This window comes from Acomys russatus, chromosome 22 (genome assembly GCF_903995435.1).
Source record: "Acomys russatus chromosome 22, mAcoRus1.1, whole genome shotgun sequence".
NCBI lineage: Eukaryota > Metazoa > Chordata > Mammalia > Rodentia > Muridae > Acomys > Acomys russatus.
The window spans coordinates 8,837,477-8,851,244 of record NC_067158.1 but is presented as its reverse complement, the minus strand read 5'-3'; the positions used below and the strand labels follow the sequence as shown (position 1 = coordinate 8,851,244).

The 13,768-nt window shown below is 43.6% G+C and overlaps 1 protein-coding gene and 1 non-coding gene across 2 annotated transcripts in view; one reads left to right on the top strand and one right to left on the bottom strand.

The window, feature by feature from the left end:
• Positions 1 to 353: 353 nt before the first annotated feature.
• The window catches only part of Vps54 (VPS54 subunit of GARP complex), an 83,545-nt gene continuing 70,130 nt past the window's right edge, over positions 354 to 13,768 (top strand). The window contains exon 1 of the mRNA XM_051165357.1: positions 354 to 462. The gene's annotated coding sequence lies outside the window, so the exon portion shown is untranslated. The remainder of the gene's footprint in view (positions 463 to 13,768) is intronic.
• On the bottom strand, positions 13,142 to 13,271 carry LOC127206046 (small nucleolar RNA SNORA17). Its single transcript, XR_007832739.1, has one exon. It is a non-coding gene; the product is annotated as a small nucleolar RNA SNORA17 (small nucleolar RNA).

Below are 13,768 nucleotides of genomic sequence, written 5' to 3'. Positions count from 1 at the left end.
CTGCGCGCTCTCCGCCGACCTAGCCGCGCCGGGCCGGTGGCGCGAGGCGGGCGGCGGCGTGGGGAGCTGAGGCGCCGGGGGCGGTGGTCGCGGCGCAGCGGCGGCGGCGGCGGCGGCGGCTCCCCTGGAGGCCGGGGATGTGGGAGAGGCGGCGGCGGCAGCAGCGGCGGAGGCGGCGCTGCGGACCCGGGGGAGACTGCTGGCTGACAGGACACCCGGGCGAGACGTGAGGGGCCCGCCGCGGCCGCTCTGCCCGTCCTCCCCCTCCCACACCCCCGAGCGGCGCTGGGCTTCCCCGGGCCCGCTGGCCAGCAGGCGCGGGGCGGAGGCGGGAACCGGGCTCGGGCCCGGTGCGCAGGGCGGCGGCGGCGGCGGCCGCGGAGCTGCAGTCTCGGCGCGACGCGGAGGAATGGAGGCGGCGGTGCACTAGGCCTCGCCTGGGGCTGCCGCCCAGGACCGCAGGTAGGTGCGGCGCCGCGCGGCCACCCTTCTTCCCTCCCCTCCCCCCGACCCCGCGGTCCCCGAGGCCCCGCGACCCCACCCCCTCCCCCGTCCCCTCCTGCAGCCGGTGACCGCGCCGGGGCTTCCGCTGCCCCCCCCGCCGCCGGCACTTCCTCCTCGGTGCTCCCCGGGAGCCCGGCCCGCAGCTGTGCCCCAGCCCCAGCCGGCGTCCGCTCGCCCCTCTCCCGGATCCGGGATCCGGAACTTCGCTCTGCCCCCAAACTTTCCCTCTCTCCTTCCAGCCAGGCCCTTAGTGCCCACCCTCCCCCCGCCCCCCCTAGCCTTCTGGAATAAAAACAAAACCCACAGAAGAACTCGGCGTTTTGCAGTTGGCCATTGTACTTTAAATAATTTAGTTTTTCCCCCCTCCCCCCCTTCTTATTTAAGTTTTGGTTCCTACCGTCCGCAGGGATACAAAGGCCGGCCTTCCCTGTTCTCCGTGGGTTGTTTGGGAACTTTTACCTGATCCTTACAATTAGCCACTTGGCTTTCCATGTATGTTTTAGGGTTTGTGTTTGTGTGTTTTAAAGAATTTTGACCGATTATAGTTGTTAAATGTTTTAAAAATTTCCCCTTTTAACCAACTTTAGTTTTTGTTCATTATAAAGACGTCTTTTACTCTTGAAGAACGAAGTGGGATTGTTTCTGTTTTCTAATTGATTGCATTTCTGGTTGCTGAAACTCAGGCCAAGTCCTAATACATGTTCACTGGGCCAGGGGCTATCACGCCATATAATTTGTGTTATATGGAGAGATACGTGATTACTTGAGCTGCGAATTTTGATGGACATTCCGTGTTATAAATGGGGAGTTGTATTTGGGAAAGCATTTTGATTTCCTAGCAGTTAGAGCGGAACAGAGGGAATGATGGGATTTGTTTGACTGTAGTTGGGTTTCCTAGAAGTGGGTATTAATGCTCTACACGGATCATCATTAGGTCAGGTTGATCACTTTGTACTTGATAGTTGTGGTTTATTGTGATTTGGCTAGTTTTAAACTATGTTCTGGCATCCTTAGAACTGTTAACAGTACCACTCTGTTCACAGTAAAACTGTAAACACTATCCGTGTTTTGGTATTGATGCGCATATAATTCGTTCTTGTGGTTTTATTACTACAGCATTTGGCTTTCTAAAATGTTCTCCATTGTTTTAAAAAAAAATAACTGGCAAAAAAAATAACTGGCAAAGTTATCTAAAGTATACTGGGGATAAATTTGCATGTGTTTTTATGTTTTGGAAAAGTTGCATTTTATTTCTGAATAAGAATTTTAATTACAGTCAGCTCTTATATAACCCATGAAAGGACAATTTGCAGAGCTTATTTCCTGTCAATAAAGTTGGCTATGACTGTTTTTCAACTTTTTAAAAAGACAGCGTTATGGCGTTAACACACTGTAAGGTTCACCCATTTAACCCGCTGGTATTTTGGTTCTACTTTTTAAGCCGTGCTGAAGTTGTGACCCAAGGCCTTGTGAGTCCTGGGAAGTCGCTCTACCGCAGCTGCGTCCCGTACAGTGCGAGCATCACCAGTATATGATTTTTGAACACATACCCCTCAACCCTTTTGTACCCATTAACCCCTCACCCCCACAGGCCTCCACTGTGGGTAGCCACTAAATCTCTGTATGTCAACATATGCTTAAGGTGGGCCCTTCACATAAATGATGTGAGATCTTAACCTTTTGAAAAAATATTTTAAAATAAATTTACATAGTATTAAAAAATTTGGGTCAGGGAGTGTGCTACTGATCCCCAGAATATTATTTTATTTTATTTTTTGGTTTTTTTGAGACAGGGTTTCTCTGTGTAGCCTTCGCTGTCCTAGACTCGCTTTGTAGACCAGGCTGACCTCAAACTCACAGCTTTCCGCTGCCTCTGCCTCCGAGTGCTAGGATTAAAGGCGTGCGCCACCACGTCCAGTGATCCTCAGAATTTAAAACAGTGGATAGACTGTTTGATTGTGGAAGAAAGAAAAAAAAAAAAGCATGAATCACTTCAGTGACCTTAAGAATATTGGTGAGCTGAGGGCCAGTCTGAAAAGTTGGAGAAATATTTTTGCTACTGAATACTGGACTATCAGGTTGGAAAAGACCTTGCAGGTCACTGTTGGCACACTTCCCATAGCTGAAACAAGAGGAGGAATTCTAAAGGGTAGACTAGGATGGGCTTCTGTAAAGTGATGAAAAGGGGTGTACAGTGGAATTGTTTAGATTAGTTTTAAAAATTCACTTTACATCTTGGTCATAGCCCCATTCCTCCTCTCCTCCCAGTCCCACCCTCTTTCCCTCTCCCCTCCCCTATTCCTCAGAAAAGGGAAGCCCCCCTTCCCATGCACTCCAGCGCATCAAGTCACATCAGGGCTGTGTGGGTCCTCTTCCCCTGTGGCCTGGCAAGGCAGTCCTGCCAGGGGGAAGTGAGAAGAAAGCTGGCATTAGAGTCCATGTCAGAGACAGCCCCACCCCCTTACTAGGGGACCCACATAAAGCCTGAGCTGCCCATTGGCTGTGTAGGGGGCCTAGGTTCAGTCCATGCATAGTCTTTGGCTGGGGCTTCAGTCTGAGCAAGCAAGCCCCTTTGGGCCCTGGCTAGTTGGTCTTCTTGTGGCACTCCTGTCACCTCCAAGTTGTCCTGTCGTGTTTTTTCCCTGTTTCTCCCCTCCCCTCCCCCCATGTCACTTTTCTACAAGACTCCCTAAGCATTGCCCAGTGTTTGGCTGTGAGTCTGTTTTAAAGCACTGCTGGGTGGCGCCCCTCAGAGGACAACTCTGCTAGGCTCCTGTCTGCAAGCATAGCTGAGTTATTTTTAATAGTGTCAGGGATTGGCTCTCCGCGTGGGGTGGGTCTTGGGGTGGGCCAGGCGTTCGTTGGGTCTTCTCTCAGTCTCTGTCTGCTCCATCTTTATCCTGCACATCGTGTAGACAGGGTACATTTTGGTTTGAAGTTTTTGTGGGTGTGTTGGTGTTCCCTTCCTTCTATTAGGACTCCTGTCTAGTTTGAGGGTGTCCTCCAGTCACTGTGGCCCCTGCTATTGAGAGTCTCTGCCAGAATCTCCCCAGGTCTCCAGCTTGTCACAGAGATGCCCCTACCCACAGTCCTCTTTTCTCTGCAGGCCTTCTGTCCTCCTGTGCCCCCACCCCTGCTCTCCCCAGGTCACATCTCCACCCTCAAATTTCTCTGCACTCTCTCTCCTACCTTGGTCCCTCCCTCTCTTCAACTACTCCCTCTGCCTTTGCTGTTTCCCCTTCTGAGTCATATTCCTTGGGTCCTCCTTGTTACTTGCCTTCTTTGGGTCTGTGCATTGTAGTTTGTTTATCTTGTACTATATGGTTAAAATCCACATATAAGTGAGCGCATACCATGTGTGCCTTTTGGGTCTGGGTTACCTCATTCAGGATGATTGTTTCTAGTTCCATCCGTTTGCCTGCAAATTTCATGATTTCTTTGTTTTTAATAGCTGAGGTATTACTCTATTGTGTACCTGTGCCACAGTTTCTTTATCCATTCTTTGCATGAGGGACATCTAGGTTGTTTCCAGATTCTGGCTATTATGAATAAAGCTACTATGAACATAGTTTAGCAAGTGTCCTTCTTGTATTGTGGGGCAATACCCAGGAATGGTATAGCTGGCTCCTAAGGTAGAACTATTGCCAGTTTTCTGAGAAAGCCAGATAGATTTCTAAAGTGGTTGTCTAAGTTTGCACTCCCACCAGGGGTGGAGGAGTGTTCCCTTTTTCCACATCCTTGCCACTTGCGTTTTTGATCTTAGCCATTCTAATAGGTGTAAGGTGGAATCTCAGAGTCATTTTCCTTTGCATTTACTTGATGACTAAGGATGTTTAACATTTTTAAAAAATGTTCCTTGGCCATTCGAGATTCTGCTATTGAGAATTTTCTGTTTAGCTCTGTTCCCCATTTTTTAACTGGGTTATTTTGTTTGTTGGTGTTCAATGTTTTGAGTTCTTTATGTATTTTGGATATTAGCCCTCTGTCAGATGCAGGATTAGTGAAGATCTTTTCCCAATTGACAGTGTCCCTTGCCTGACAGAAGCTTTTCGGTAGCAGGAGGTCCCATTTATTAATTGTTGGTCTTAGAGCTTGAGCTGTTGCTGTTCTGTTCCGGAAGTTGTCTCCTGTGCTAATGAGTTCAAGGCTCTTCCCCACTTTTTCTTCTAATAGATTTAGTGTGTCTGTAATGTTGAGATTTTTAATCCCCTTGGAATTGAATTTTGTGCTGGGTGAGAAATCTATTAGCATTTTTCTACATGGAGACCTGCAGTTAGAACGGCACCATTTGTTGAAGATGCTTTCTTTTTTCCATTGTATGGTTTTGGCTCCTTTGTCAAAAACCAACTGTCCGTAGGTGTGTGGATCTTCAATTAGAGTCTATTGGTCAATAGTTTAGATTTTCTGTGCGCAGATATGTGACCTTCTGCTATTAGAACTGGGCAAGAACTGGACATTCCTCCAATATTAGGGACAGGTGCTGACTGAGGTTCTGTGCAGATGAAATCCATGTTTTAAAAATGTTGAAAATGCTCTAAAGCATGCATTATTTTGAGAAGTTATTTTAAAATCAATTTACATTACTGTTGTCTTTTTAATTTGGGTCAGGGAATAAGGAGCTGATCCCAAGATTAAAAATTAAATAAAAACGTATAAACAACTGATAGACTATTTGGTTCTGTCAGTATAAAGTTTGGAGAAAGAAGAAGAAAAGGATGGCTGGTTTTGGTGACCTTATGAGCTGAGGGTCAGTCGGTGAAAAGTTGGGTCAGATCTTAACGTTGCTAACATTCTTTTTTGTTTGTTGGTTTGATTTTGTCTTTTTGAAACAGGGTTTCTTTGTGTAGCCCTGGCCGTCCTGGAACTCACTCTGTAGACCAGGCTGGTCTCAAACTCACAGAGATCCGCTTGCCTCTACCTGGCATATTGCAGTCCTGCACCCTGCAATTGCTAACATTATTAAAGATCCAAAATCTAAAAACAAGGGCATTTGGAGGCTTTCTTATCTTTTCTATTTTCTTTCTCGCTGAGACTGGGTTTCTCTTTGTAGACTAGGCTGCCCTGGAACTCACTCTGTAGGTCAGGCTGGCTTTGAACTCACATAGATCTGCCTGTTTCTGCCTCCCAAGTGCTGTGATTAAAGACGTGCGCCACCAATGCTCAGCGAGACTTCCTTTTCTAAAGTTCCAGAGTCCTAACATCTAAAACAATGAATAGCACCCCAAGAATGATTTTGTTTTCCATTTTTGGGAGTGTCTGGAGATGTTTTGATTATTGCAATAACATCTAATAAAGGATGTTAATAAGAGTTATATCCCCCCCCCAAAAAAAAACCCCAACAAAAACTATCTGAATCAAAGTATCAAAAGTACTATTAAAGCCTATGATCCCCAGATTCTGGTAAGGGTTTGAGCTATTGTTAGAGTCCATTGGATATCCTTTAGTGTGTTAGAGAAATATTTCATTCATCTAGTAATTCTCTTTATCAAGGAAAGTGGTTGAGGGCAAAGCAAAAGCAAAGACTTTGATATAATGTAGATTTTGTTTTGTTTTTTGTTGGTTTGGTTTTCAGATCTGAAGAAAAATACCCCTTTGGGGGCTAGAGAAATGCTTAGTAGTTAAGAGCGCTGGCTGTTCTTCTAGAAGATCTGAGTTCAGTTCCCAGTGTCCACAACTGTCTGTAATTCCAGTTCCAGGGGATCTGATCCCCTCTCTGGCCTTCTTGGACATCTTGCAAACATGTGATACACAGGCACATGTGCAGGCAAAACACATACATAAAATAAAATACATTAAAAAAATAAAGATACCCCTTCCCCTTTAAAATGTCAGCCTTAGATTGCTATACATTTTAACTACTGTGTTTTGAATTGTTGATGATTACTGCCTGGGTTTTTGGAATTAGTAGTAAACATACAATACTATCTTCTTTAGCGAGACTGATCCTACTTCACCACCATCTACCCCTAACTCCTGGTAACTGTCAACATAGAAGCGAAACGTTTGAATAGTTCATGTATGTAAGTATGAATGTAGTAAATGTCCAGAAATTTACTATTTTACACACAGATATCATTACTACTACTCCTGTTGGTCTCACTTTTGACTCTGTTTTTAATTAATTAAATTTTAACAAAGATTCTTTTATTCATTATTTATACAGTATTCTGCAGGCATGTGAGCCAGCAGGCCAGAAGAGGGCACCAGATCTCATTATAGATGGCTGTGAGTCACCACGTGGTTGCTGGGAATTGAACTCAGGACTGTTGGAAGAACAACCAGTGCTCTTAACCTCTGAGCCATCTTCTCCAGCCCTTAATTAACTAATTTTTAAGTTAATGAAATTTTAAATTAATTAATCTTCTGAGATAGGTTTCTCTATATAGTTCTGGCTGACCTGGAACTTACTATGTAGACCAGGCTGACTTTGGACTTTGCCGTGATCCTTCTCAGTCTCCTGAGTACTAGGAAGCCTGTGCCACTGTACTTGGTTTTTTGGTGTTTTTTTCCCTCCAGACTCGGTCTCTCTGTGTAGCCTTGGCTGTCCTAGACTCACTTTGTAGATCAGTCTGGCCTCGAACTCACAGTGATCCGTCTGCCTCTACCTCCTGAGTGCTGGGATTAAAGGCGTGCGCCACCACGCCCAGCTTAGGTGATGTTTTTAACAAGCAAAATTGATAATAAAAGATGATAGGGTCACGTTTGTTATTTACTATCTATGTGACTTTAGATAAATTATTTATTAAATGTTTCTGGGCTTCAGGTTTTTTTCATCTAGAAAATAATGTGATTGGTAATTACTGCAATACAGAGTTATTGTCAGTGTAAGTGAACTTACGTGTGGTAAGATGCTGTGGTCTGGGGAGCCGAATAGTTCAGTGGGGAGGGCATTAGGCTGAGGGTGCTTTGTCACTTCCAACATACTCTGTAAGAGTTGTTTCTGAAGAACAAATTAGAAAGCATATATAGAACTTATCAAAAGCAGTGTAAAAGTAGCAAGGTAGCAAATAATGACTGACAGCTCCTAGGGAAAAGAGAAATACTCAGTGTCTCTCCCTGCCTTCCTCTCTCAAAAGAACCATTTAGTACGTCAGCATAAATGATGTATTCCTTGCTCTAGGGACTGACTTGAGTAGCATGTGAGGTTGGCTTATTGCAAGATTTCTGTCTGTCTTTTTTTCTGGTCTTTTTCTCTACTATCTTTTGTGTGGTAGTGATTAGTCTTTTTAAAGGGTAAATCTGATCATTTCATTTGTCTACTTAAATTATTTCTAACTTTCTTTTATAGTCAAGTTGAAATTGACATTTCACGTTCCTTTATGATATTTGAGTTCCTTTCCTAATTTACCTTTATAGTCTAAAAGAGTCTCCACAATTCTTCCCCTCCCAAATATGTGATTTTTCCTTTTCTTCCAAATCTTTGCATATAGTGTTTGCCATTTATAGACTTTACATTGTCACCCCTTCCCAACCCCCATTGGTCTGACTTATTTTTATCCTTCAGTTCTTGGTTAAGCTGTCATTGATATGCTTTTTTTTTTTAAACAAATTTATTTATGTGTATAGGTGTTTTGTATGTCTGTGTGTACTGTGCATGTGTCTGGTACCCTTAAAGACCAGAAGAAGGCATTCATTGGATACCCTTGGACTAGAATTGTAGACAGTTATGAGCTGCTAAGTGGATGTTGAGAACTGAACCTGGATCCTCTGGAAGAACAGCCAGGGCTCTTAACTACTGAGCCGTATCTCCAGCTTCCTGGCATTGACTTTTTATTATTGAAGATTTTTAAGCCATAAGTCAGAATAGTGGAGTGAGCACCCACACTCCCTTTAAACACATTTTGTTTTTGTTTTTGTTTTTTTTGACAAATGTGTGTAGATATTTATTCCATTTTAAAACTTGTACCTTCCAATTAGAAGACTATACTTTAAAAAAAAGATTTATTATTTATATAGTATTCTGCCCACCTGTGGACCTGCATACCAGAAGAGGGCCCATATCACATTATAGATGGTTGTGAGCCACCATGTAGTTGCTGGGAATTGAACTCGGGACCTTTGGAAGAATAGACAGTGCTCTTAACCTCTGAGCCATCTCTCCAGCCCTATTCTATAGGATTAAAACCATGACATCTAAGTTTATCAGCATTTACTTGGTAGCATTATTTGACATAGAGCCAATTATATACAACTCCTACCTTCTTGACATAGAATATAGTTGTCTTTTCAGGATTAACCTACTGCTTGACTATTTAATATTTCCAATCTCTTCATGAATTCAATCCCCCTACTCCCAAAAAAGTTTAAGTACCAAATAATGTTCTATTCATCAAACCTGTCTATTGGAGCTACTACTTTTTTATTCCCTTTCATTGGCAAACCCTTGAGGCCCACTACTTCAGCAACTTGTCTTCCATTTCAATACTCACTTTTCTTGATAAAAGAAAGACCTGCTCGCTGACTCTAGTAGCCTATATATTCAGTCTTCATCTGACTTGAACTTACTGTACTCAAAAGTGAATAAAGACAATGAACGTAGAAGGTATGAAAAGTTAAAAAGCACTATTTTAATTCTCCAAGGTAATGATTTAAAGACAGGATCATAAATGGATGACAAAACCATTGATTGAAAGGTTCTTAGGAACAGGATATTTATTCTCCAGTAACTTGAATGAGAGGCTTTAGGATTTGTTTTCTTCCTTTGGCTAGGACACTATAGTCCAATATCACTGTTGTAGTTTGGTTTACTTTGGTTGACAAGAATTCCGGTAATAATACAGCTGTATCAGTGATCCAAAGAAGGAAAATAGTGTCCAGATTCCTTTGGATTTTTCCTGAAGTATTTATATGCTAGGACAGAGTAGGCTTGTCCCTACATGTTAATTTTAGTAACCACTATAATACTGTTAGGAGTTTCTGATGAGTGCTATGGAGAAAAACCTTGGACTTGTATTCTCTTTGGTACACATATGTGCCAAAATATGCACAGCACACATGAAAGTAAGAAAAGACAACTTGAATTTCTAATATTACAATCATTTATAATTTATTCTAGCCAACATTTTGTTATTTCCTTTTATTGAAAATAGTTTTTTTTTTTTTTCTCACATAAAATATCCTGATAACTGTTTTCCTCTCCCTCTAGGCCTCCCATCTCCTCTCCATTGCCCATCCAGATCCATGTTCTTTCTGTTTATTAGAAGACAAGTTTCTAAGGGATAATAAAAAAAATTAAGCGAGACAAAACAAATGCCAACACTTTGGAATTGAACAGAACAAACAAAAGGACAAGAGCCCGAGAGAAGCCACAAGAAACAGACACACTCACTCCCACGCGCAGGGAAGCTTAAACTGGAAGACCTGGGCAGGCCTGGGCATGCTGCTTCTGGGAACTCATACGAGCTTTAATGATGCTGATTTAGAGGGCCTTGCTTTCTTGTTGTTCTCTCTGCCCTCTGGTTCTTTCTGCTTGTTTGTTTTTTGAGACAGGGTCTCTCTGTGTAGCTTTGGCTGTCTTGGACTTGCTTTGTAGACCAGGCTGGCCTCGAACTCACAGAAATCAGCCTGCCTCTGCCTCCTGAGTGCTGGGATTAAAGGTGTAAACTACCATGCCGGGCCCCCTCTGGTTCTTACATTGTTTTTGCCTCCTCTTCCACAGGGTTTGCTCAGCCCTGAGGAGAGGAATTTGATGGGTGATATTTCACTTAGGGCTGAGTGTTCCAATATCTCTTATTGTCTGTGTAATGGCTGACAGTGGATCTCTGTATTTGTTCCCAGCTCCTGCAAGAGGAAGCTTCTCTGATGATGATGGCTGAGCAAGGCACTGTTCTTACGCAGTATAGCAGATGTCATAAGGAGGCATTTTATTGCTATGTTCTTTGAGTATAATAGTAGTATTTGGTTTTACCCTAGGTCCCTGGGTTATCTTGTTTCAGGCACTTGGCCACCCAAGCAGTGGTGGATGTGGGTTCTATCCAGTGATGTGAGCCTTCAGTCAAACCGATATTTGTTGGTTAGTCCCAGAAGCTTTGTGACACCATTGTATTAGCATACCTTGCAAGTAGAACCCTATTGTGGATCAAAAGGGTTTTTGACTGGGTTGGTGTTGACATTATAGGTAGGCACACAGTGTCCAGCTAATTATTAGTATTTCTTTGTTTTTATTAGTATTTCTTTTTTTTTTTTTTTAAAGATTTATTTATTTATCATATATACAGTGTTTTGCCTGCATGTACACCAGAAGAGGGCACCAGATCTCAGTATAGATGGTTGTGAGCCACCATGTGGTTGCTGGGAATTGAACTCAGGACCTCTGGAAGAGCTGACAGTGCTCTTAACCTCTGAGCCATTGCTCCAGCCCCTTTATTAGTATTTCTTGAAAGCCATATCATTGCGGTTAAATTTTAGCTTCAGTGTTAAGATAATTGTGAGGAATCATGTATGTGACATGCAGTTAAATTGGAAGTCCTTTATGACTAGTCGGTTCTTCTTACTTAAGTCTTAACTTTAACAATGCCATTTACAAAAAAGTTGGCTTTAAAACTACAAAAATTTGGGAAGTATTTCTTAGAATATGAGACATTTTGAGAATTTTGTTGATAAACCACAAGAAACCAACTAAAAGTGAGATTAAAGAGAAAAGAAGTGGTGGCGTGGTGGTGCACGCCTTTAATCCCAGCACTTGGGAGGCAGAGGCAGGCGGATCGCTGTGAGTTCGAGGCCAGCCTGGTCTACAAAGTGAGTCCAGGACAGCCAAGGTTACACAGAGAAACCCTGTCTCGAAAAACAAAAAAAAAAAAAAAAAAAAAAAAGTGGTGGAGAGAGCAGGTGGGTAGAGAGTACTTATGTTCAAAGTGACCCTCCTGGCTTCTATCTAACTGGTCTTTGGTAGGACATTGCAAGTGTGGTTACTTTTTTCTTTTATGTATCAGTTAATTATAAATTTGGGGAAATCAAGTTAGCTTTTTTCTTTTTTTTAGATTTATTTATTCATTATGTATACGGTGCTCTGCCTCCCGGACAGAAAAGGGCATTAGATCACATTACAGATGGTTGTGAGCCACCATGTGATTGCTGGGAATTGAACTAAGGACCTCTAGAAGAGCAGTCAGTGCTCTTAACCTCTGAGCCATCTCTCCAGCCCCGCTATTTTTTTTTTTTTTTTAAGCAGTGAGATTTAACTCATTCATCCTTACTGACCTTCTTCCATCCCTCACATTTTTCCTAAATTTAGATATAAAATTGTATTTTAAAAGTTAGCACTGTCGGTCCTTTGCCTCCCAAGTGCTGAGAGACCCTGACACATCAACAGTTGGGACTTCTGGTGTGTCAGTAATAAATTTTACCTATACTTCTCAGAAAAAAAAAAAGTTAGCACTGTCAAGCCAGGTGTGGTGGTGCACGCTTTTAATCCCAGCACTAGGGAGGCAGAGGCAGGTGGATCGCTGTGAGTTCGAGGCCAGCCTGGTCTACAAAGCAAGTCCAGGACAGCCAAGGCTACACAGAGAAACCCTGTCTTGAAAAACAAAAACAAACAAACAAAAAAGTTAGCACTGTCTAGCTCTCAGTGGGGCTGGAGAATCTCAAGTAGGCATGTTATGAAAGATTATTGTATAAGTTAGCTACTTCAACTTCAGAACACATTTTCAAAAAACATTGGCTGTAAATTTTATGCCCCAATAGCACTCAGCTCCCCCTGCCCTCATACTGCCCTCTTGCGACCTCCTCTCCAACAGAGATTAAAAAAAAAAAAAAAAAAAACAAAGCCATGGAAGCTGCAGTGTGGCTCCGTGCGCCCTGTGGAATACTGTCCTTTTGTTCGTGCTTCGCTTGCAAAGGTTCATGGCAATGACTTGTTGCTCTAGTAAGAGGCCTTGGCGTCTGCTACTCTGTCAGTACTGGGTCCTCTCAGATGTCCTGTTGCTGCCCCGTGGCGTGAGGTCCTGTAGTTCTGGTCTCTTCATGCACTCCAGCTATTTACCAATGAGGTGAATGTTGGGGTGAGCCAATCTAAAACCCTGGGTCTGGGTCTGAGAGGTATATGAGCTGGTCAGCGCACTGGCTCTCCAGGGCCAGCTCTACCCTGCTGCCCAGGCATGATGCAGCGCTCACTGTACTGAGTATTGCAGCTGGTGTGGGATATGACCAGTTCTCCACTCTTACCATCCCAGCTCTCCTGCCTGCCATAGATGGTGAGGGAAGAGTGTAAATGCATGTATTCCTCCTACACCCCAGCTCCCGAAATAATGACTCGGAGGCTTAAATATATTTACAAAAGCCTAGGCCAATATAGCTGAGCTAGTTCCCTGACTTTCTCATAACTAATATCCCATTTCTTCCATTCTGAAATGGCTGGTTACCTCTGCTCAGTTTCATATGTCCATGTTCTTCAGGGTCATGAGGTGAATTTCCTGCCTCTGACTATCTCCCAGAGTTCATCCTTCTCCAGAATTCCCACCTCCTTATTTCCTGCCTCAGCTAACAGGCCATTACCTTTTCTTGATAGGTAATGCTTCCATACAGTCCTTCTACAGGTGAGGATGGAGAGGAGGGCATTTCTCCCTTGGCCATGCCACTGCTCTTGAGGCCAGCTTACCCACAACCCCTATTTCCATGGTCAGCTCTACTGTGCTGCCCAGGTGAGGGGCAGGACCAGCTCTTCTGCTCTCATGACCACATGGGGCCAACTCTCCTGCCCCCCCCCCCCCACTCCCCTACTGACTCACATGTGACACAGCAGCCACTCTTGCAATGCTTCTAGGGACAGGTTCAGAACACATTTCTTGTTGAAAGAAGTAGGCTGTTTACTCATCATAGCTTGTTTTCTTGGTTGGAATGGAGTGGTTGCCTCTTTGCTAAGAAGAATATAGTAGATCACACTGATGAAGATGTGCACTGCATTACCCTTTAGGAAGAGTCTAGTCCTAATCTTACAGAATTCTTTTCACAATTAGTTGTGAGTTATTCCTGTCTCTTAACAGAACACCAACATAGCCAGGTGTGATAGTCCGTGGCGCCATACTCCAGGTGGTAGGGAGACTAGGGCAGGTGGACTGTAAGCTTATGTAGGAAGCTTAGGTTAAAAGTGTTGATGGGCAGCCTGAGCTACTTAGTGAGACTGTCTCAAAAACCCACCCCTATTTTAAAGAAAAAGGAAAATAAAGGGCTGGAGAGATGGCTCAGAGGTTAAGAGCACTGGCTGTTTTTCCGAAGGTCACAACCATCTATAATGAGATCTGGTGTCCTCTTCTGGCCTGGTGGCTAA